Source organism: Lissotriton vulgaris, chromosome 3_1 (genome assembly GCF_964263255.1).
Source record: "Lissotriton vulgaris chromosome 3_1, aLisVul1.2, whole genome shotgun sequence".
Taxonomy (NCBI): domain Eukaryota; kingdom Metazoa; phylum Chordata; class Amphibia; order Caudata; family Salamandridae; genus Lissotriton; species Lissotriton vulgaris.
In genome coordinates, this window is record NC_141689.1 from 1,064,699,970 (window position 1) to 1,064,723,785 (window position 23,816).

Below are 23,816 nucleotides of genomic sequence, written 5' to 3' on the forward strand. Positions count from 1 at the left end.
GGCATTTGTTAAAGAAAGTAGACTCTACCTTCATTAACTTTATCCGGCAGTATAAGAAAACCCGACGCTTTTTAAAGTTATTAACTCCACCCCAAGACCCTGGAGGATGGGCGGTCCCCAATATGCTTTGTTACTATTATGCTACTTTTTTACAGCAGATGGCGGAGCTGTTTCTATTGAAAAATGCTGGTGTAAATATCAGGGGCCAGGATTATGGTACAGCTATTCCCTCTATCTATGAGTTGGTCATGGGCCGATTGGCCCGCGGTATGCTTCTTAGACAACTTGAGGCTAGTTATTACAAGAAACCCTGATTCAAGTGTGTGATCGCAGTATGGAAAGTGTGGTCTAAAGTGGTGAAATTTATGAAGATACCCATCTACAATAGATATTCACTGCTGTGGCGGTCCTCTCTGTTTCCTGCAATGTCTTATGACGTGGTGGGTAAACACTGGAAACAGAAAGGCATAATCCGAATTGGGGATTTATATTGGGCTAATCAAACCCGTTCATTTTTGGACCTCCAGGAAGGGTATGGTGTAACGTCAGGGTCATATTTTAAATATATATCCAGATTATCAGTTCTCTTTCCCAGGCCCGGATTAAACAGCTCTCTGTAACAAAAATCCCACTCCTGGGAGAGGTTATGTGCCCCCGTTCTAGGATAAAACATCTTTAAAAAAATCTTACTGGATAAAGTCCCTGATGATTTAGAGAATGTTGAAGTTAATTGGACTCGGAAGCTGGGAGATAGTGATGTAGATCTATATAGGTCAATTGTACTGGGCTCTGAAATTTTTCTTGCTGCTAACCTGAAAGCCCAACACTATCAAACTATTTTTAACCTTTCCGCCGGCTAAACATTATAGTTGGGGCAAGAGGAAGGATGATAACTGCCCTAGATGTGCTCAGAGGCAGCCGATATGATGTATATGTTATATATGTGTGTAAAACTGACACTTCTAATAGAAGGGATTGAGGTGTTTCTGTATGAAGCATTGGGCAGGAGAGTTGGCATAAAACCATTACTGATGCTTTTGGATCATCATAGCAGTGTGCAACTTGATAATCCCCAGGTGAACTTTACATTTATAGTGGTCGTTGTTGCTCGGCTGCTTATCGCCACTCAGTGGAAAGATGTTGATCACCCTACCCACCAGGCTTGGTTAGGTCGCTTACTCACTATTTATAATCTTGAACGAACACTATATAACTGTAAGGGTGGCCGTACAAGTAAGAAAGGCCGTAAGATCTGGGCTCCAATGAGCAAATGGCTTAGAAAGCGCAGTGGTGGCAGGGATTGGTTAGACTCTGTCTTTAAGAGAGGGCTGACTGATCTAGAAGGTCTGGGAGGAGCTCGGGAAATACGATCGTGTGTGATAGTTATATTTACTATCTGTTGTATGGTACCTTAACTATCTGTTTTGCTGTGTTGCCTTCTCCTTGTGTTAATGAAAAGTCCAAGAAATGTATACCTTATTTATGATGAAATTCCCGAATATATTAATTTGCAATGCCCCAATGTTTGGTTTATAATCAATATTAAAAATAAATTTAAAAAAACAAAAAAACAATCTGAGTACATTATTGGATTAACATTGAGAAACTAGGAGCGCGTGATCCTTTTTATGTTATACTGTTCATTGTTTCTGATCAAGGAACGCAGCACCCGAGGAGCATTGATCAATATGTCTTACGAGGAACAGCGAAGTCACTAGGATATATGCGCTTATTCAAGAGGAAGCAACAATGCCATACAACACAGGCAACATAAAAAGACCATTAAACAACTATTATATCTCACTAAAAAGGAAGTAAATCAACAACTGCATGCCAGCAGATCAATCAAGTACCACCGGGTTTCATGAATCCCAAGAGGATTAAGGATCCCGCTGAAACCGTCTTTGTACTAAAAAAATCAAAATTTGTAGACAAATGGTATAACATTCTTAATAAATGTTCACTTAATTTGATACTCTTAATTGTCAAAGAATAGTCCAAAATCCTGGAGGATCTTACCAAGGAAATTACACAAATGAAGACTGAACTATCAACAAAAATGGATCCAGAAGAGTCGTCCAAAACATTGGCTGACAGCAAAACACACAAGATGATGGACGGAATGTTGCACATTGATAAAACATTCACCCGAAGTCACAGATCTGGGTTAAATCCATTGTTTTTTTGCTCACCACACCATCCCAGTTCAGACATGGCCATATGCAAATCAGTCTTGACCCTGTGCCTCATGGGAACAGTCCAGCCCAAACTGCCAAGCCATGTCTTCCCTGGACCGGAATCAAGCATCCTAGGACCGGTTTCTGGCTATCAGCTGTCACAAGCCAGGATAGCTTAACTTCAGTCGCGTAGTGAGCACTGGACCCATGTCTGGGCATGCCCTTCCCACATAGGGTGAACAGCAAAACGCACATTGGCTGACATTACCCTGCAATTAACCAGATACACTCAGGAGATTAATGATAGACAAATCTGCAAGTTCAAAATTGATATAATCGATTACAAACTTGGAGAAGTCTATAGTTGGGCAGTAATATATTATAAAAGAAGATAACAGAAACCAAATAGTCAGACCACTGATACTGAAACTTCTTCTACAGACAGTGATATTAATCAGTCACATCAAAGAGCTGATAAATCTTTGCAACAGATGACAACCAATAAACAATTGATTAACCAGAGTGTTGAGCAGCCCAAAACATCTGGCGTGGCTTATTTAGAGAGCGGCTCATTAGCCAACGATGAACCAGGAGGGGAAAAAGAAAGTCTGGAAATAAAAACCACTGCAGCATCCACCAAGAGAGCCACCAAGGGCAAGAAATAAACGTAGATGCCAACACATTGGTAATCAACATTTCTACCCACTAACTTGGTCAAATTGAAATTAAGACCTTACAGAAAGGGACATCATTTGTCCTACCTATCCCACTAACAATTTGGAGTTGGAAATCAGCTTTTTCAAGTTCATGCGGAATTTACGTTTGAGGAATTTTTTTGAGAATGTTCTGGTTGATCAACCACCTAAAAGAGACCTCATCCTCAAGGAGTTGAGGCCTAAAAGCAAATGTATGGCTCCTGTTAGCCACAAAATGTGGGATTCCTTTGAAACTTTAGTGAAACAAGAAATTCAACACTTGAAATTTCAAAAAAAGTCTAAACACTGTAATCTCACCAAAAAAAGAACTTGGGATCACGAAAAACATTGCACAGAATTCTGATATTGTATGCCAGAAGGCACACAAAGGGGGAGCACTTGTTATTATGGACAGTTCATTCTACAAACGCAGCATGCATGAACACGTGTCTGACATTCAGACATACTCCAAGTTGCACCTGAATCCAACCAAAGTTTTCGCTGACTTATTAAAAGAAATCTTAGACAATGCCCTGAATAATGGGACTATTGCAGAAGAAGTTAAACATTTTCTCATTCAAGAGAATCAGAGGGGCCCTTATTTATACATGCTACCCAAGATTCATAAAAGTTTGAACAATCATCCGTTCAGGCCGATAGCCTCAACAAGGGGAACTATTCATGAACCTGTGGGAAAGTTTTTGGACAAACATCTACAACCTTTTGTCCAAACCATAACAACATATATCAAATATATCATGGACTTTCTCATAAAAATCAATCAAATTGTTACCAACATTGATGAACAGGTGTTATTGTGTACTATTGATGTGAAATCTTTCTACACTTCAATTCCTCACAACTTGGGCATGGAAGCTATCGAACATTATCTTACTAATTCCAACTTGGATAATGATTTCAAAATATTTTGATGGAACTTCTACATTTTTCACTATACCATAGCTATTTAGCTGGGACAATCAGTTCTACTTACAACTAAAGGGCACTTCGATGGGCAATTGTGCAGCACCATCGTATGCCAATTTGTTTATGCACAAATTTGAAACGGATCATATTCTACCGAAAGACACTTGGAAAAACAATGCAATTCTATCTGTCAGGTACATAGATGACATTTTCACTGTATGGAAAGGATCAAAGAATGAATTGACATCGGCACTGAAGGATTTAAATGAGATGAATGAAAGAATACAATTTACCTACAATATCAGTGACACCAAAATAACCTTCTTAGATGTCCTTATTTCCAAAGTGCACAACAAATTTGAAACAAATGTATCAGAAAGGAAACTGACCGCAATAACTTGCTTCATTATAACAGCTTTCACCAAAACTCATTGAAAGATCACTTACCTTATTCAACATTGTTAAGGGTGAAAATGATTATTTCTAACCCGGAGGTATTAGATGAACAAGTCAGAACATTACATAGAAATTTCAAAGCAAAGTATATCCTTCAAAGGTCTTAGAGGAAGTCAAAGAATGCTACGCCATGAAAACACAACAAAAACTATTGTTTCTTAAACATAAGAAAAAATAAAGCAAGAGAATGGCGTTAATTTCTAAATATTCAACCATGAGTACACAGTTCAAGAGAATTATCCTAAAGCATTGGCTGATGTTGCAAATTGAACCTGATTTGAAAGGGATCTTTTCAGAACGACCTTTGTTTGCCTATGAAAGAGGTAAGAATGTTCAAGAAATACTCACATGTTTTTTCCACAGATAACAACTCAGACATACAAAGGAAACGTTCTATGATACAATTGCAACAACTGTAACAGCATTATAAGTGGCTTGTGGATTTGCCATCCCAGGAAGGGCAACACGATTTCTCTTAAAACCACCGCCCATTGCTACTCTATGAATGTGTTGTTTCTTCTTAAATGCCTATATGGATTGGCTTACATTGGGAAAACTGAAAGAAAAATTAAAACAAGGTTCCGAATTCCGATGGGATGGTGGGCGGACTAAGTCCGCTCGTCATACTAATGACCCCCTTGGTCTCTTTAACATAGGGGAACGCGGCACTCGTACTGGCATACTTATTGTTTGCATACGAGGATTACATTGATTTAGGTTGTATTATGGTTACTAATTTTTTCATGTAATGTTGCATGACTCACTGGTGTTTGATATGAATAGGGTTGGCTTAAATTCCTGCATCATTTTTTAAACTGTTATTATCAGGGCCATCCGGGCACTTGGACATTGTTTGTTTGATTTACAGCTCCAGAGTGGAGGTGCATCTGTTATATTTGAAGTGTACACGTGTTAGACATGTATTATTTATATTGGTAAAGTCAGGGGGCTGGCTATTGCTCTGAACCTTGTGCATTACTGTTTTGCAGATTCATTATCCCCTGACGAAAAGCCAATCCGGCCTGAAGTGCATCAGGATGGGATGGTTCACATTTGCTTATAAACAAGCTCTTTGATTTTTGAAATTTGTATTACCATTCAGCATGAACACAAATGAAAACTACCTATAACAATTAATTGGAAATTTCATGAATAAACTTTTGGCAAATTAGACTCTCAAATTGTGAACAAGATTTATGAACTTCACCGAAATCCTACTGGTTAGGATTTTAAAGCAGTGCAAGGAGGAGACGAACCCTAGCGGGGAACTCTTCTAAATCTGGGAAGGCGTCAACTTCCATGGATGTTTCATGGGAACACCCACAGCAACACCCATGGAACTCTCCTTTCATGCAGAGTAATGCTTAAAACGGCCCTATTTACAAGGCCCATAGTGCTGCTGATGCATCAAAAAAATGACACACTGGCAGTGCAATTGGCTTGTAAATAAGCCTCCTACTGTAAAAAATAGCCACTCACACACCTACTCACATATCCATACACCCACTAAAACAGGCACTCACCAATATATTCACATACACACTAAGTCACTTGCCTATAAAGCCTTTCACACAACCACTCAGTCACCTATACAGTCACTCACACACACTCACCCACCTATAGAGCCACTCACACACCGACCTAGTCACCGATATAGTCACTTACTCACACACCCACTTATACACCCATACAGGCACTCACACACCCATTCACAAACCCATACTGCCACTCAGACACCCACACACAGTCACACAGCTACTCACATAATATATGTTAGAAATAGTATCACTCATTAGTAGTACACAAAGTATACTAATTAAACTTTTGTGGTACCTTGGTACATATGTCTAACACTCATAAACTTTCAGAAAACACTCACAATCACTGGATGATGTCATCAGTAATGTCATTTGAGATGTCATCAGTGATGTTACTGACCATGTCACAAGTGATATAATATGTGAGGTCATGAGCAATGCATTGCAGGAGTGAGTGTAAGTTCAATGGTTTTGTACGAGTGAAATCTGAGCCTAACTATAACATCCCTTTAACCTTTGGTTTTTTTAGTGAAAAAAAAAAATATATATATATATATATATATATATATATATATATATATATATATAAATATACACACACACACACATACATATACATTTATATATTCACTAAAAAACAAAGGTTAAAGTAACATTATAGTTAGGTGTAATATTCAGTAAAACTGTAATGGTTTAAACTCTACAAACCACTGCATCTCACCAGTTTAGTTTATCACAAGTAGTTATAACTCATGCCCTAGGGTAACTGTAGGAAATTGGAATATTATGTGCTATGTATTGGTAACCTTACCATGCAATATTATCACAATGCCTCAAAGATGAACCTTTGATTCACAAAATAAATACTTAGCTCAGTGCTAGTACTGTGGCAAAGAGCAGTCAGATTTTACTAGAGGAACATGTATTAAACATTTTACAATACCATTATGGTTGATAAGTAATTGAGATGACTCAATAGAAATCCAAAACCAATTTATAAACAATAGAGCTTATTTTTATATAATTTTAGACACCAAATCAAATTTTTTAGCATGCATACAACCGGAGTTATGGATTTTCAAAGCAGTGGAAAATAAGTGTAATAAATACTGCTGTTATTTAACATTGTAGTCAATGGCAGAAACTACTAGTGATAATGAGTCACTTAGAGGTCAATTTCTGTTCTACCCTCACAGGGTCGGGATAGTCGGTGTCCCCAGACTAGGCCACAAAAGTCAGTTAAATTGTACCTGGTCCGTGGAGTCCAGATGCTGGGGTTGTACTGGCTGTCAGTGGTCCTAAACCGGGCAGGTGGTAATGCTGCTTTTACCAGACAGTGCTGCCAGAAAGGGGATGCAAAATCACAAGATATTGGTTGTTGCTGATGTTGGTTGCAGGTGTTGTGGAGTGCCCTCTTAATGCAGCGTTGAGTTAAGAGTCAGTCACAGGACTGATGACCAACAAGCCTTGGTAGTGGTAAAAGTAACTTAAAGGAACTTCGATATCTGGAGGTCCAAGGGAGTGTGGTAGTGGCTTGAAAATTCAGTTAAATCCAGGCTACAACTCCTAACCACTTAGCTTTGGGCAATCCCTCAGAGGATCCAATGGTCTGCGATTCTTTGGTTCTTGAGCATCATTTTACCTGCATTTTGCAGAGGACAGATCCCACCAATCCAGGGGAGTTTGAGGGTGCTTTGGGCTTCCACAAAGGTCTGTCACTTCTGGAGTTTTGAGTTTTAGCCAAGGACAAGAATTATTCACTCAGTTCCAAGTCTGTTGCATCAAGAACACAGTATCCCTCTTTTGCTTTGTGCTGGTGGGCAAAGTCCTAGTGTATTGACACAGGTCTCCTTTTGAACCTTCTTTGAAGTATGTCAATCAGACCAGAGGTTCTGGTGTCATGGGGTCCTTTAAATTCTGGATTTAGGATAGCTAGGGGTGTGGGAGCTAGAAGCCAATGGGCAGCTAGTCCCTTATCGCTGATCCGCTCCTGAGGTGACCTCATCCGGTGGTGTAGGGTACGTTTTCCACCCAGAGCCCCCTATTTCTGCCCTCCTAAAGAGGCAGTAATCAACTTTAGGTGCACACATCAGGCTGCTCACCCTGGAGGTGTGGCCAGCTTTCCTGAGGGTGTACACCTGCATACCTAATTTCCTTCCTTGCCTTCATGTCAGAAGTATTGCATCCTTTGAAGCCCACCCCTCTGATGTGTCACTTCACTAGGCTGCTGCTGAGGAGGGAGGTTTTGCCTTTGATACATATATCTTTGGTGCCGATTGACAACTCTTTGCAATATTTTTCACAAAAAGTGCATCAGGGATTCTTGTTGTACATAGAACGTTTCTGGGCATACTGTCAAGCGGGGGCCCGAGAGAAAGGGGGGAGGGTCAAAAACGTGTTTCCCACATTAATTTCTGTAAGAGCTTTGCATATGACTACATCCCAAATTGCTGGAAGGAATCACACTACATTTGGCAGTTTTGGATACGCAGATCACGCTGTCACCTATTTGGTGTAAATCCATTAAGCAGTTGTTGAGACATTTATCAAAATCCAAATATGTTTATCTGAGATCGCGGCTGATTCCTGAATAATAATTAACTTGTGCAGAGAACTGCAGAGCTCTGATTGGCTGCCCATACTATAACTGAGAAGTGTTGGCAGTCATCTTGAGACTCGGCTTCAGCCGAGTCCCCAAAAAAAACATTCAAAATGAGAAGAGGGGGCAGTGTAGGAATACTCTGACTTCAAGCATTGGTCTGACAGAGCAAAAAAGCATTTTTAGTAACTTTATGATTCGATTTTGCTGAAATTTGCGGAAAAATGGAACAAAAAAACAAGTGTAGACTCCAGAACTTGTTTATTGGAAGGCCCCTGGGCGAGCCATGTCCCAGGGGCATCTGCACTCATTTTATGAAATTACAGAGGGGGCGCATGGTGTCCCATTCCTAAGGTATTTTTATGACCCAGAGTCCACCACCTCCGGGGGCTTATTTTTGTATTGTTGCTCCTCCCCAGGGCTTTATTAATAAAAATGGTGTGCGGGGGAGCCACTCAGACCTCCCATGGGCCCGGGGGACCACCACCTCCCTGGAGCTTATGTGAAAATGGTGCAGGGGTTGTGTGGACCCCCCTGTGCCCGAGTACCACCACCTCCTTTCTTGTTTTAAAAATAGGGTTGGCCACGTGGCCCCCCTCCTGGGCCGTTCTCGGCCCTGGGGACCACCACCACCCCAGGGCAGCACATGCAAATATAAGGAGTACCAAGGGCCATACATGGCCCTTGGGACTCCCACACCCCAAAGCCAGCTCCTGCTGTGTCTCGGGGTGCCCACCCTCCTACCAAGCAAAAGCAAGCACTCCGGTTCCATCGGGCTGGAGCAGTCAAAGTGCTCCCGCCCACTGGAATAAAGTTGAGAAACTAGCAGAAAGAGGCAGAATAGCTGAAAAAATTAGCAATAGCCAGAAAAATGCTTCATATGTAGTACATGTCTGCCAAATGTGATGCAGTTTTCTCAGCCCTTTTTGTTGTTTTCTCAACAGTAAATGCTTCTTTCGAGTCCATTCAATTAATTATATTTACCATTCCTTCCATGACCACTCTTTGCAAAATCCAATTGAGTGTACTGCATTTGCAGCTCTGACGCCACCATAGACATAAATGTGTAGCGCAAATTATTTCTTGATACAACTCTTTGTAACACTGGGTGTGAAACACACAATCGTTTGGAGTGGCCGCTGGTTGAAAGTGGAGGGGCAGAGCCCCACACTCACTAATAAACCTGCACCCACGGATTGTCGGCCATATTGCTATGACATCACTCCAGAATGTTTTGAGGTGTAAAAATGATGTCCTAGAAACAAACTGTGTGGCTTACTTAAAAGCCCATTGTGCCGCTGGTGCATCACTTTTATTAACGCCTCAGCAGCGCAATGGGCTTACCATATTTACAAGGACGTGTAAAGTCACCCTGCATGACTTTCTATTGTCTTGTAAATATGTTTTCTTTTCACGCATAACTCTGTGTGAAAGGGGCGTTCCATGGGTGTTGCCGTGGGTGTTCCCACGCAACATCCAATGAACGTGACGCATTCCCTGATTTGCAACATTTTGTGAACCTGGGAATGTGTCAGAATCCTACGCCTCCCCAGGGAAGACGTAAGGAGGCATAACAAGGAGAAATACTTTTATTTATTCTCGTTTTTTCCTCTATTCCATTCTGCAGCACACATACGAAGAGGAAAATGCCTTTAATGATTGGTTATGTGCAGGAAAGTGTCCCTTCTGCGCAGGCACCCTTGTATAATGACGCAAGGGTGTCTGCGCTGGTTCTCAACTGCTCTTTGTGCACCGGCGCAGGGGAGAAGGACAAGAATTTTCCCCGTCTTGTAGATACGGTGCATTCCTACCCTTTTATTTTGACTCACTGCAGCGCAGCAGAAAGGCTTGCTGCACTGCCCTGCGTCAACATCTTGTAAATGAGGCCCTGTATTGGGACCAATTTTAAAACAGGCTCTGCTACACGTAAGGTGATGTCAAAAATTCTGTTCACCTTTAATTCAGATTTGCACTAGTGTCAGTTTCGAGACTCCTGGGGCCTTATTTATGAAGGCCTTGCGTCACTTTTGCGCTTACAGATACGTCAGAAATACTGACGTATCTGTAAGTCCTTGCGACATGATGCGTCATACATTAAATATGACGCATCATTGGTGTCGCAAGGAGTGCGCAGTGAAAAGTGACGCATTGCTGTTTTCACGCAGCGATGCATCACTTTTCATAAATGAGGCCCCTGGTGCATCCCTGAGATGGTAAGTATTCTCCACAACGTACTTCCGCAAACCTTGATGAGTTCGCTTTATGCATAAGCATCTTAAAGATGTTTCATGCATTTTCACATGTGTGCTCCATGGTCCCTCTGGGTAAGACTGTTTGTTGCATTGCAGACTGTCTTCATTGCTTTATCTGTACATCCCTGAGAATCGAACCCATTCTGTGTAATTGACTTCTCCTTCGAAGCGGAGGCAGCAACTATACTATACTCGCTGCGTCTCTTTTATGGCGTGTGTTTTTCTGAATGCAAACTTATCAGCATTTTTTTTGTTTAATATGTTTTTATTGCATGTTAATAAATAGGTTAGCAAAACAAATGCAAATCAAAGGGCACGAGAGGGCGCGCAATTTAAGAACCCACTGAGCGCAATTATGTTGATTTATGAGGCTGAAGGTGCAAAGATAATCGGAATTGTAGGTGATTTTCTTCATTTCCTCGAATACCATTTGGAGGGGCGCAGTAAGGAGTCTAGAGTGTGGTGTGGGGGAATGCAGGGGCTGGAAGCATTTATATCATGCATCGTGATAGCTGAGGAGCCCTGCATTGATATTTTTTCAGATCAAAATACTTTTGAGGCAAAGGAGCGCGATAGAACAAATATAACAGATTTCAACTTTCTTTTTCCCTCAAAGACAGGAATTGAAGCAGCCGTTCTAGTTCGTGTAGAATCCATTATTAACCAAAGGCTTTCCTTCAAAATATCACAGTCATTTATCAGAATGTAAGGCTCACCCCGTGGAGTGGGGTAGAAATTACGAGTATAACGAACATTATATAAATAAGCATAATATGTGGTATGCTATTCGTATATTAGGATGGTCTGATCTTTTACTGGTTTTCATGTAAAGATACAGACGGGATGGAAAACAATATGTATTTACGTCTGAAAGTATTTTCAAAATAATTAAAAAATAGTGAGTCCTGTTTTCGTTGGCTTTTTGTGCCGACAGACTTGACTGCCAGGCTATTCCTAGGTGGAGTGGCATGTAGTGTCGTAGAGTGGAGTGGAGTTGAGTAGAGTGTCATAGAGTTGAATGGCATATGCTGGATTAGAGTGTCGTCGAGTGTCACAGAGTGGAGTAGAGTGTCGTAGAGTGGAGTAATGTATTGTACAGTGGAGTGGAGTAGAGAGTTGTGAAGTGGAGTACAGTGTGATGGAGTTGAGTGGCATAGGGTGGATTAGAGTGTCGTAGAGTGGAGTAGAGTGTCGTAGAGTGTGTTTTATTCCAAATAGGTACTATAATATAGGCCTCAGTACACACGTTACCCTTTACCTATGTTCTCTCCCTACATTACACTTGCCACGGTTTACAGGGACTGACCTCTTACCTAGATATTACACTGCATTTAGAATTTGGGTTTTCCCTAGTTCGAAATCTCATACAGTGTGCATGAGGGTTCTTGGAAGCACAACAGGACTACCATCTCCTGTATAAAATCTATGTATAAAGTTCAGGCCTGATGTCATCCTTTGGACGACACAGTAACCCCAAGGTAGGACCCCTGGGGATACCTCTGGGCATATATACATCACATCTTCCTAAAATAGCTAGAGGAGATCAAGACTTTCCGGCCGACACACTGACCAGAGACGCTGAGGTTCCTGCATTCAGACACTCCACCTCGCAGTGGTCTAACAACCCTTGAAGGTCCCACAGTCTCTCACTTAAGTTAATGGGGTTGACTAGATCCTAGAGAAATTCTTGGCATAACACCTATACCCATGCTAGGTGCATTTAGGTACATCTAGATTGGGAGGCATAGTAGGAGTACGCACCTTTTATTATCATGTGTTTTATATGGATCACTGACATAATATTGAATACCAAAATATACACTTAACAAAATATCGTTGACAAAATATAGAATGCAAAAATATCAAATTCCTATCTACAAACATGTAAGTACAAAAATATCGAATCAAAAATATTGTTGTAAAAAATATAGTCAAAATATCGATTTTTTTAAATGTCTTAAAAGTAATTTAAAATTAATGAAATAATAAATATAATTAACTGAAACATACTTAAAAAGACTTAAATAACCTTTAAATGAATAAATAATTAAAGTTAAAAAAAACCATACAATTTTATTTTTTAATACATATATATAAATGTAATATTATTAAATATTATACAATATTTTTACTGTAAGATAGCAGGAGGGTAACATTTACTATTACCACTCCAGTGAGTGCAACAGTAGGGAAAGCGTTGGATAGCGTAGGGGTAAAAATTACTATTCCCACTCCAGTGAGTGCAACAGTAGGGAAAGCGTTTGATAGGGGGAGGGTAAAATTTACTATTCCCACTCCAGAGAGTGCAGCAGTAGGGAAAGCGATGGATAGCGTAGGGTTAAAATTACTATTCCCACTCCAGAGAGTGCAACAGTAGGGAAAGCGTTGGATAGCGTAGGGGTAAAAATTACTATTCCCACTCCAGAGAGTGCAACAGTAGGGAAAGCGTTGGATAGCGTAAGGGTAAAAATTACTATTCCCATGCCAGTAAGTTTAACAGTAGGTAAAAAAATGATTTATATATATTAATAAAAATGAATTTAATATCAATAACAATAAAACATTAATAAAAATTAATGACCAATTTAATAGTATATAATAATTAATTAATTAGAAATACAAATACATATCAGTTTTCAAAAATTATTTACATATTCATAATTAATTAACAACGAATTAATTTTCAATAACAAAAAATAATTAATAGTAAAAATTATTCCCCTTTAATAATTAACAATAAATTAATTCTCAACACACAAAAAGTATTTTTGATATGTAAATAATTAAAATTACATTACTTCCCACCCTATTCTCCTAAAATCCAACAACCCACTACAGAAAATAAATTAATAAAATAATCATAATTATCAAATAATTAATTAATAAAATTAATTAGCACTTAATAAAAATTCATTAACAATTAAAAATTAATTAACAATAAATTAGAAATCAATACCAATAAATAAAAATAAATTATTTACTTAATTACAATTAAATTACTTCCCACCCTATTCCCCTATAAACCCACAACCCGCTATGGAAAATAAATTAATAAAATTAACACAATTATCAATTAATCAATTAATAAAAATAATTACCAATTAATGAAAATTAATTACCAATTAAAAATAAATTAACAATAAATTCAAAATGAATACCAATAAATAAATACAAATATTTCATTTATTATAACTAAATTACTTCCCACCCTATTCCCCAAAAACCCACAACCCGCTACAGAACTAAAAAGCAAAATTAAATAAAAATAATTAATAATTGCTAAAAAATAATATTTAATTGAATATAATTAAATTACTTCCCACCCTATTCCCTATAAACCCACAACCCGCTACAGAATTAAATTACACAAAAATTAAACAACATAAAATTAATTACTTAAAATAAATTAAACATACATTACAAAAATAATATACACTTTTCACACATATTCTAACATACAAAACACTTAAAAAAATTTGATTCTAAAGATTTGATATATTTTAATGCCTATATTATATACTTCGATATTTTAAACTTCTATATTTTGACAATCAATATTATATTACTTACCTTCAATTCGATATTTTTAACCACTATATTGTGTCCATTCGATATTTTTTCCATTCTATATTTTTACTTCGATATTATGTCCATTCTATATTTTTACTTCGATATTATGTCTAGTTACCGTTTTATATACTTGAATGTATTCCTGATTTTAGTAAGATGGTAGAACTCTACCGACCTTTTACTTTCATAGTACTGTTAATCATTTATATCCTATACTGTCTAACGGTTGTTGCAGCACATCTATTCTACACCAGAATAAAACGTCCAGTGTACTTTATTCAGTATATCCCTCTGAGAGAAACTAAGTAAGCACGAGTGACTGAGCGAAAGGTAGTATATTGTTTCCACAGTCCTGAGGGATCAGGGTTGTCATGTTCTGAGGTTGCCAGAAACTATTCTCTCCTTGGTAAGAGGAGGTTATAGTGGGACTGTGAGCTAGCTGATACAGAAAGGCTAACATACCCGGTGGGGGTGATCAGAGCTCGTCTGACACCAACCCTACAGTGTATATTGTCTCAAAGCGCAGATCCTGTATATTTTCTATAGGAACTACACGACAAGTGGAGTGGAGTAGAGTGTTGTACAGTGGAGTGGAGTAGTATGTTGTGAAATGAAGCAGAGTGTCATAGAGTGGAGTGGCATTGGGTGGCTTAGAGTGTCGTAGAATGGAGTGGAGTGAAGTGTTGTACAGTGGAGTGGAGTAGCATGCCGTGGAGTACAGTTGCAAAACAACAATTTATAGACAGAATGCAGAACAATGTCATACATTTACCCCAGTACAGAGATCTGGGCCTAAATCCATTGTTTTTTTGCACTCCACACCACCCCAGTTCAGACATGGCCATATGCAAATCAGCCTTGACCCTGTGCCTCATGGGAACAGTCCAGCCCGAACTGCCAGGCCATGTCTTTCCTGGACCGGAATCAAGCATCCTAGGACCGGTTTCTGGCTATCAGCCGTCTTCAGCCAGGATAGCTTGACTCCAGTGGTGTGGAGAGCATGGGACTCACGTCTGAGCATACCCATCCCACTCGGGGTGACAAATGCAAAACAACAATTGATGGAAAGAATGAAGAACAATGTCATACATTCACCCCAGTACAGAGATCTGGGTCTAAATCCATCATTTTTTTGCACTCCACACCACCCCAGTTCAGACATGGCCATATGCAAATCAGCCTTGACCCTGTGCCTCATGGGAACAGTCCAGCCCGAACTGCCAAGCCATGTCTTTCCTGGACCGGAATCAAGCATCCTAGGACCGGTTTTTGGCTATCAGCCGTCTTCAGCCAGGATAGCTTCACTCCAGTGGTGTGGAGAGCATGGGACTCACATCTGAGCATACCCATCCCACTCGGGGTGACAAATGCAAAACAACAATTGATGGACAGAATGCAGAACAATGTCATACATTCACCCCAGTACAGAGATCTGGGCCTAAATCCATCGTTTTATTGCACTCCACACCACCCCAGTTCAGACATGGCCATATGCAAATCAGCCTTGACCCTGTGCCTCATGGGAACAGTCCTGCCCGAACTGCCAAGCCATGTCTTTCCTGGACCGGAATCAAGCATCCTAGGACCTGTTTCTGGCTATCAGCCGTCTTCAGCCAGGATAGCTTCACTCCAGTGGTGTGGAGAGCATGGGACTCACATCTGAGCATACCCATCCCACTCATGGTGACAAATGCAAAACAACAATTGATGGACAGAATGCAGAACAATGTCATACATTCACCCCAGTACAGAGATCTGGGCCTAAATCCATCGTTTTTTTGCACTCCACACCACCCCAGTTCAGACATGGCCATATGCAAATCAGCCTTGACCCTGTGCCCCATGGGAACAGTCCAGCCCGAACTGCCAGCATGGAGTAAATTGTCAAAGAGTAGAGTGTCATAGAGTGAAGTTTCATAGAGTGAAGTTTCATAGAGTGGCGTGGAGTTGAGTAGAGTTGAAGAGAGTGTCAGGGACTGAACTGGAGTTTAGTGCTGTAGAATGGACGGACATAAAGCAGAGCATCATAGAGTGTTGTAGAGTGGAGTACTGTAAAGTGGAGTGGCATAAGGTGGAGTGGTGTAGAGTGGAGTGGCGTGGAGTGCTGTAGAGTGGAAAGGCATAGAGTGGCAGAGAAAATGAAGTGTCGTAGGGTGGAATTGTGTAGATTGGAGTGGTATAGAGTATAGAAAGCATCGAGTGGCAGAGTGGATTAGAGTGTCGTAGGGTGAAGTGGCGTAGAGTGTTGTGGAGTGGAGTAGCTTAAATTGCAGTGGTATAGATTGGAGCGGTGTAGAATGGAGTATCATAGGGTGGAGTGGTGTAGAGTGTCTGGAAAGGAGTGGAGTGTCATATAGTAGAGTAAAATGTCATAGAGTGTCAGGGCAGTAGGTTTTGTGTTTCGCAAAAACAAACACTTCACAGTGTAGTTTTATTACCGTGAAACAAAAACAGTGCTGTGTGGACAGCTGTACAATGGTTTAACTCAAAATGATGCAGCCTGCCGCCACCCCCGCATTATGTGGTGAGAGGATGAGACTTCAGTATCTCACTCATTAGCCTTGGGCTGAATGCGGGACCCTGAAAGCTGGAGAACACCCTGCTTCCCGGTGGCTGCAGGGGCCTGCGTTGCACTTGTGCAGCCATGGCATGGTGGGCCACCGGCAATTTCATTTTTGCTAAAAATGTTCCGCCCTGGCGATGACCAGTGTCTGCTGGGCCAGCAGGTGATGATTCCACTGCCTCAGCAGCTTGACAGTCCTCTGCTATGTACTAAATGATCCCCCTTAATACCATGACACCAGAAGCACTGTACATTATATAATAAACTGTGCATTGTGTACTGTGGTTTATAATTATATGCTGAAATATGTATATCACACTCCATACTGAGACCTCTATACTGTATATTGAGAGGCAAGGAGTCCTCTTGCAATGACTAAAGTCTCCAAAACATTAAAATGCCCCAGTCACCCTCTGACACAAAATGATGTAAGGCTGCTGGACTGTAAGTGTGTTATTTTCGGCAGCGTCTTGTTCCACAGGCCTCCTCCACAGACACGGTTCTGATGAGCCGGCTCCTGTGTAGCACAATGCAGAGAGCTGTCTGCTTTGTTGAACGGCGAGCGACACTAAAACAGACGAGCAGGGGGTCTGATAAAACACAGCCACTGCTATATTTAGCACACGCGAGGCAGTCTGCGACTCCCCACCTGCAAGATGCGTGCATTGTGTGGGGCAGGGTGACGGATGAAGGCCTGGGCGGGGAGCGTGCAGCTCCACAGCTGCTTCACTCATTTCAAAATCGACCTACAAATACAGAAGGTTTTCACCTCCTAATGTATGGCCCCGCTGGCGGACCAAGCTGGGACAGAGTAACCCAGGGGGCGGCGCTTCTTGCTTTTGTGAATTGCAACCAAACTTGTGTTTTCCACATCACGCCACTCGAATCCTGAATAGTATTTGGTAATAAAGCCCGATTCATGAAACTTTTTAAAAATTGCGTGTGTAACCAATGGGCGGAGAAATAGATTCCCCCTTAGAAATAGAAGTCCTGTTTCACACAATTACGATTTCTTGCGCAAATAACTCAATGACAAATCTATCTCCTTTGATTTTTGTGCATGAGTATGCCGGGGTTATGGGTGGGGTAGGGATGCGTGAGGAGGTGGCAGATATGAAAAATCTTGGGGCATATTATCAAGCCTGTGCGCTAAACTTATCGCCGCTTTATCGGCCGTTTTCGGCCGATAAAGCGGCGATAATTTTAGCGCACAGGCTTGATAATATGCCCCCTTGTGCCTAACGACAAAGCGGAAAAGTTGAGTGTAGTCGCTCCAAAATACACGGCATTTTCATTTCAGGAATACACATTAAACTTCTCTACATGTACTTGCGGTGGGAGTAGGTATTTCCAAAGTGTTGAATAGAATGGACTGCCCTATATTTCAAGGGTTTCTACACAGGAAGCATATGTTAATATTTTCACAGTGGAGATGAAAATGAGGTAAATAAATGTAAAATACACTTTACATCTATTTTAATTGGCTGGTTTAAAGTCCCACACCTATAAATCTATGTCACTCAAAAGCTTACTAGTGTATTTAGGGGTGCTTGAATTCTAAAAAAAAAACAAAAGCAAACATGATGCAAGCATTGATGCAAGTCATCACACTAAAGGCCTGATTATGAGTTTGGCTGTGCAGGAGCAGACCGCCATGCTGGAAGCCCACTCCTGCACCGCCAAACCTGTGGTCACGCCGCCCACCCGCCAGATTACAAGTGTTTCTCTTGCCTGGTGCGCTTTTTTAGGCGTCCCACGGTGGTTCCTCTGAAAATGGCCACCACAATGGGATCGCCCAAAAGTTTCTACACCACATGGAATGTGAAATCCACGACGGCAGTAACTGTGGTGCATGTAAATTGTAAAATGTAAATTGATACTTGTATAGCGCACTACTCAACCGCAAGGGTCTCAAGGAACTTGTACGAATACCACTGTGGAACCCATCCTGGCTTTCCCTGTGAGGTGTCCACTCCTGGGCACCCCCAAGGTGGAGGCCAGGCATCCTTAGCGTTGTGGGGGCCGTTGTGGAGATTAAGCAAGCTATTGCCCAGAGTTGCAGAGTGGGACTCCATGATTGGAATAGGCACCGAGGCGAGAATTATCAGGTCCGTGGAATTTTGAGCCCAAGACCCGCCGAGGCTGTGAATTGAACCCTGGTCCCGGACTAGACCTCTGCATCAGGGTCTGCCGCTCTAACCATTCAGCCACACGTCTCCACATGCACACAGGGGTGTAGATGTTGTGCCCTTCTGCATGCACCCCAGAGGCACAAGGGGACCCTGCAGGGACCTTTTTGTTTCCTCTCTGATACTGTTTTAATAGCAGAGGAACCGCAATGAAAACCGTGGAGGAGAGGAAACTCGTAATATGCTTGGCGGGACCGCAGCGGTCCCACCAAGCATATTGTGGCCTCTATACCTTCCCACCACCGTCAGGGAATGGTGGTCCCCTGGTGGCAACCTTGCTGCAATGGTGGTACGACCGCCCTACTCGTAATCAGGGCCTTAGGGTCAAATTTGTAAAGCACTTTGTTTATGTAAATGTAAGTTCATTTTATTTGCACATATGGCATGATTTGTGAGAGCAGGAATTCGCAAAACATACATTTACACCAGTAGTCTTCAAACTTCTTAATGCCATGCCCCTTTCGTTTAGAAAAAATGCCATCAGGCTTCCGGGTTCACATTATTCTATAAAATTGGTAGATCTAGATATATTTCACCAGTCAAGAATTGTTATTATGTTCAGTTACCCCTTGTAAAAAAGAAATCAAAGACATCGGTGCCAGCATGCTATTGGCAGCCTGATCTTCCCAAAGTGTGAAAGTATCCACAAGTTTATCCTTTATGAAACATGGGGGGTGGAAAGGGGGTAGTGACGTTGAGGATTATTTTGAACCCCTGTGACTCACACTGGGTTTATTTTTTCACTGAAACATAGCACTATTTTTACCATTATGCTCATTTTGCCCAGTGCCTGGTGCTCTCCAAGTGATAAATCCAGACCCCTCCATGGGGCCCACCCCCAGTTTGAAGGCCTGTCATTTTCCATCTCAAATTTATTTGCTAAAACCTAAAATTACACAAATTTTGTATAGGAATACATCTACTCCCATGTACATTCTAGGGTTGGAATGCCATGGAAAGCTGGTGAACACCAACTCACAAAATTGTCAGCATTCGCAAAGGTTTCCACCTTCCATTTCCATGATGACACAGTCAGAGCTTTACTCCTATCAAGGCGCAGGCCTATCAATCATATCTATGAGGAAACAAATGAACCCTGCATGGCTTTGCATGGCCTCATTGATATGAAGTAAGGCAAGGCACTGCAAACCACGTTGTTGGCTTACTCTGCGTCAAGGAGGCATTCCATTGGCATTGCAGTGAGTGGTCCCACGCCACACCCATGGATTTTGATGCTGCCCCAGATTTACAAAATCATGTAAACCTGGGGCAGCATCAAAACTTTACACCTCCCTAGAGCAGACGTAACACTGAGAAATGTTATCATAAATATCTATAATTAAACTAAAATATATTACATTACCCAAAAACTAAACATTTACCCCCAAAATTGCACACCTAAAAAAATACAAAAAATACATCAAAAGCATTATTAATAACTGTAAACATTTAAATATAAAGAAAAATATAAATTATTATGTTAAAACAAATGCATTCAGTAAAAGCAATTATATATAATACTAAAAAAGAAAACATAAATTTGCGATTACCAAACAAGGATTGAACTGCTAAAAAGAGATTCAATATATACTAAACCTACCAATAAAATAACACTATTAACAACTTTAACCAGTAAAATAACTGAAGGAATTAAACAAAATATGTAAAATAGACTCAAATTGAACCAACTGAATCAAGCCATCAACCACCCCAAAAAACGATTCGAAATTGTTAAACAACAAGCGCACAACACGCCTAACTCTATGGAACTGAACGATTTAGCTTCACCAAATTGCAATGATCTTGCCAATTTCTTCCTAGAAAAGACAAAGTCCATTGAACTCGACATCCAATCTAAGAAGGCCCCCCCACAATATATTGATCATGATTTTAAACTTTACACTCAGATCAAGGACCATTTTAGTACTCCGATGGAAACCTCAAAAAACAATGCCTCCAGGCACACCTTCTCGCCCATCCCCTAAACAAGAAATCTATAACACTCTTCTAGCAATCAACCCCTCCAATCACTTCTCTGACCCCGTACCTCCCTCTTTATTCAAAATGATAATAACATCTATTCTACCCCTATGGGCAAAGATTGTAAATACCTCTCTGAGACAAGGCTCCATACCGGACTGCCTTAAAGTAGGGAAGGTAAAACCTATACTAAAGAAATCCGACTCCCTCGCCTCAGATCTCAAAATCTATCGCCCTATATCCAACATCCCCACTTCGGTGAAATTGCTGGAGAAATGTGTACTAACACAATTATGTAACCACATCGAGAACCACAACCTCCTAGACATACACCAATCCGGCTTCCATCAAGGTCACAGCACGGAATCTGCACTCACGCACATAATGGATGACATATTAAAAATGCTAGCCCACAATGAATCTTGCCTATTGATACCTTTTGACTTATCTTTCGCCTTCGATTTGGTAAAGCATGACAATCTATTATCCCTACTGGAACAAAGGATGGGCCTTATAAGTTCAGTGTTAGAATGGTTTACCTCCTTCCTAAATAAGAGAACTCAAAGAATCAAGTTGAAGCATTCACTCTCTCAACCCTCCATGGTCACCATAGGGGTTCCACAGGGATCAGCACTTTCACCCATTCTTTTTAATCTACTCATGGAGCCCCTGGCAAACACACTGAATTCAGCGAACATTCTATATCTCCTGTATGCGGATGACACCCAAATGTATATGAAAATCTCCTCACCAGAAGACTTCATCTCCCTCAACGCTATTCTACAGAATTCTCAAAGTTAGCTCACTGGCAACCACCCCATGCTCAACACCAAAATAACGGAGGGGCATATTATCAAGGACCGGTGTTAAAATTATCGCTGTTTTATCGGCAGGAAACTGCCGATAAAATGGCGATAATGGGGTTGATAATACGCCTTTGTTAATTCTCATAGAAGCCCAGGTTAACATCAGAACATGGGCTTCTATGGGAATTAACAAGGGCGTATTGTCAAGCTTATTATCACAGTTTTATCGACAGTTTTCTGCTGATAATACTGAGATAATTCTAACACCGGTCCTTGATAATATGCCCCTGAATTCCTTCTCATCTCCCCTCCCAATGACACAACCAAGATAGACTTATGGCTGAAACATCTAACTTCCTTTGGCTGTGCTCCCCACATCATTGACTCTGCAAAATCCCTGGGAACCACCATAGACAAACACCTGAACATGCAGATGCAAATTACTAATGCCACCAAGGGAGCTAACTACCAGTCAAGTATACTAAGGAAACTTAAACCCTTCCTTCCTCAGACCGACTTAAAAATGGCAGTACAAGCCCTTGTGCTTCCAAGACTAGACCATGGATGCACCACTATATGCGGTCTCTCTAAATACAAGCTGGCCCCATTGAGGGCATCGCTCAACGCTGCGGCCAGACTGGTATCAGGAACTAAAAGAAATAACCACATTTCCCTGACCTTGAAAGCCCTGAACTGGCTGCCCTACCAGGCAAGAATTCACCTAAAGATTGCTTGCATGACCCATAAAGCACTGTATAGCAATACACCAAGTTACTTAGCTCTAAAGTTAGAGTGATCAGGAGGATGCAGACAATTGCGAAGTGTGAGTTCACTACTATTGAAACCACAATCGTTCCATAAAAAGAGAACAGGCTGCAGAGTATTCTCAGGGATTGCACAGGAGATTTGAAACTCCCTACCTCCAATGATACGTAGAATCTCTTCCTTTACCTCCTTCAAAAAAGAAGCAAAAATGCTTCTAATGATGAACAAATTCACATCCTAAGACTCTAACTCTATGATCACCTATGTGATCCATATATTACTGTGTGTGTACACTTGAAGAGGGGGGACGGGGAGCTTAAATAAGAAAAGAGAAAGGAATGTAGAAAGGTGTGGTCCAGTACCCTTGCTCCCAAAGTCAAATATGATAACACAAATAGGGTAGAAAGTTCCTCAAAAATAGTGAGCCCAAAATGTGGTTTACTCGTTCTAACTAGACAGAAAGAGGCAGGAACAGAGCAGTTTGCTTACTGATTAACTCCCAGGTAGGTTGAGGAAAATTGTGGTGTAGTGTGAGTACTTCTCCTTGGTAACCTAGTGCCTTCAGACAACCTTACGAATGCCCTGAATCATCATAGGGCGTAGCTCCTCGTGAGGGTGGCTCTGCAGTCCCTCACGGGCCCCACAAAGGGGCTCTTTAGCGAAGTTCTTTTTGGAGATGCCGCAGTTGTGCATGTGGGTCTGGGGGCCTAGCAGAAATGGTGAGTGTGGGAAATTAAAATGGCTACACAGTACCCTCAAACCAGTTTTATTCAGGGGTCTGGGTGGTCAATTAAAATGGGGTGGACCCTGGAGTGTCCCTATAGAAAATAAATAAAAAGGGGCGGTTGTGTAGCTAACCGCTACTCTCAGGGTAAGTGCTCAAGTGGGGAAAGAAATTAGGTCGACATGTTTCGCGCGTCTAGTGGTCCCTAACGGATCCAATCGCGCTTCTTCAGGACCAAACAAAAATAATAATAATAATAATAAACACATTCAGTTTATTGTAGCAGGAGCCAGGCCTATTGCCATTGAACCCGCTGTACCTTATTCTTCAAGGTGTACAACGTCTAAGCGCTGAAAGGTACTCTTAATAGTAGTACCCTAACCCAACCTGTGGAGAAAAAAAAATATATAAATAATATTGTAAACTGGGAGTTAACATACTTGTGGAGAAGTGTGGCTCAATGGTTAGAGCGGCAGACCTTGATGCAGAGCTCTGGCCTGGGACCAGGGTTCGATTCCTACCTCGGCAAGTTTCGGGCTCAAATACCTCTGACCGGATATTCTCGCCTCAGTGCC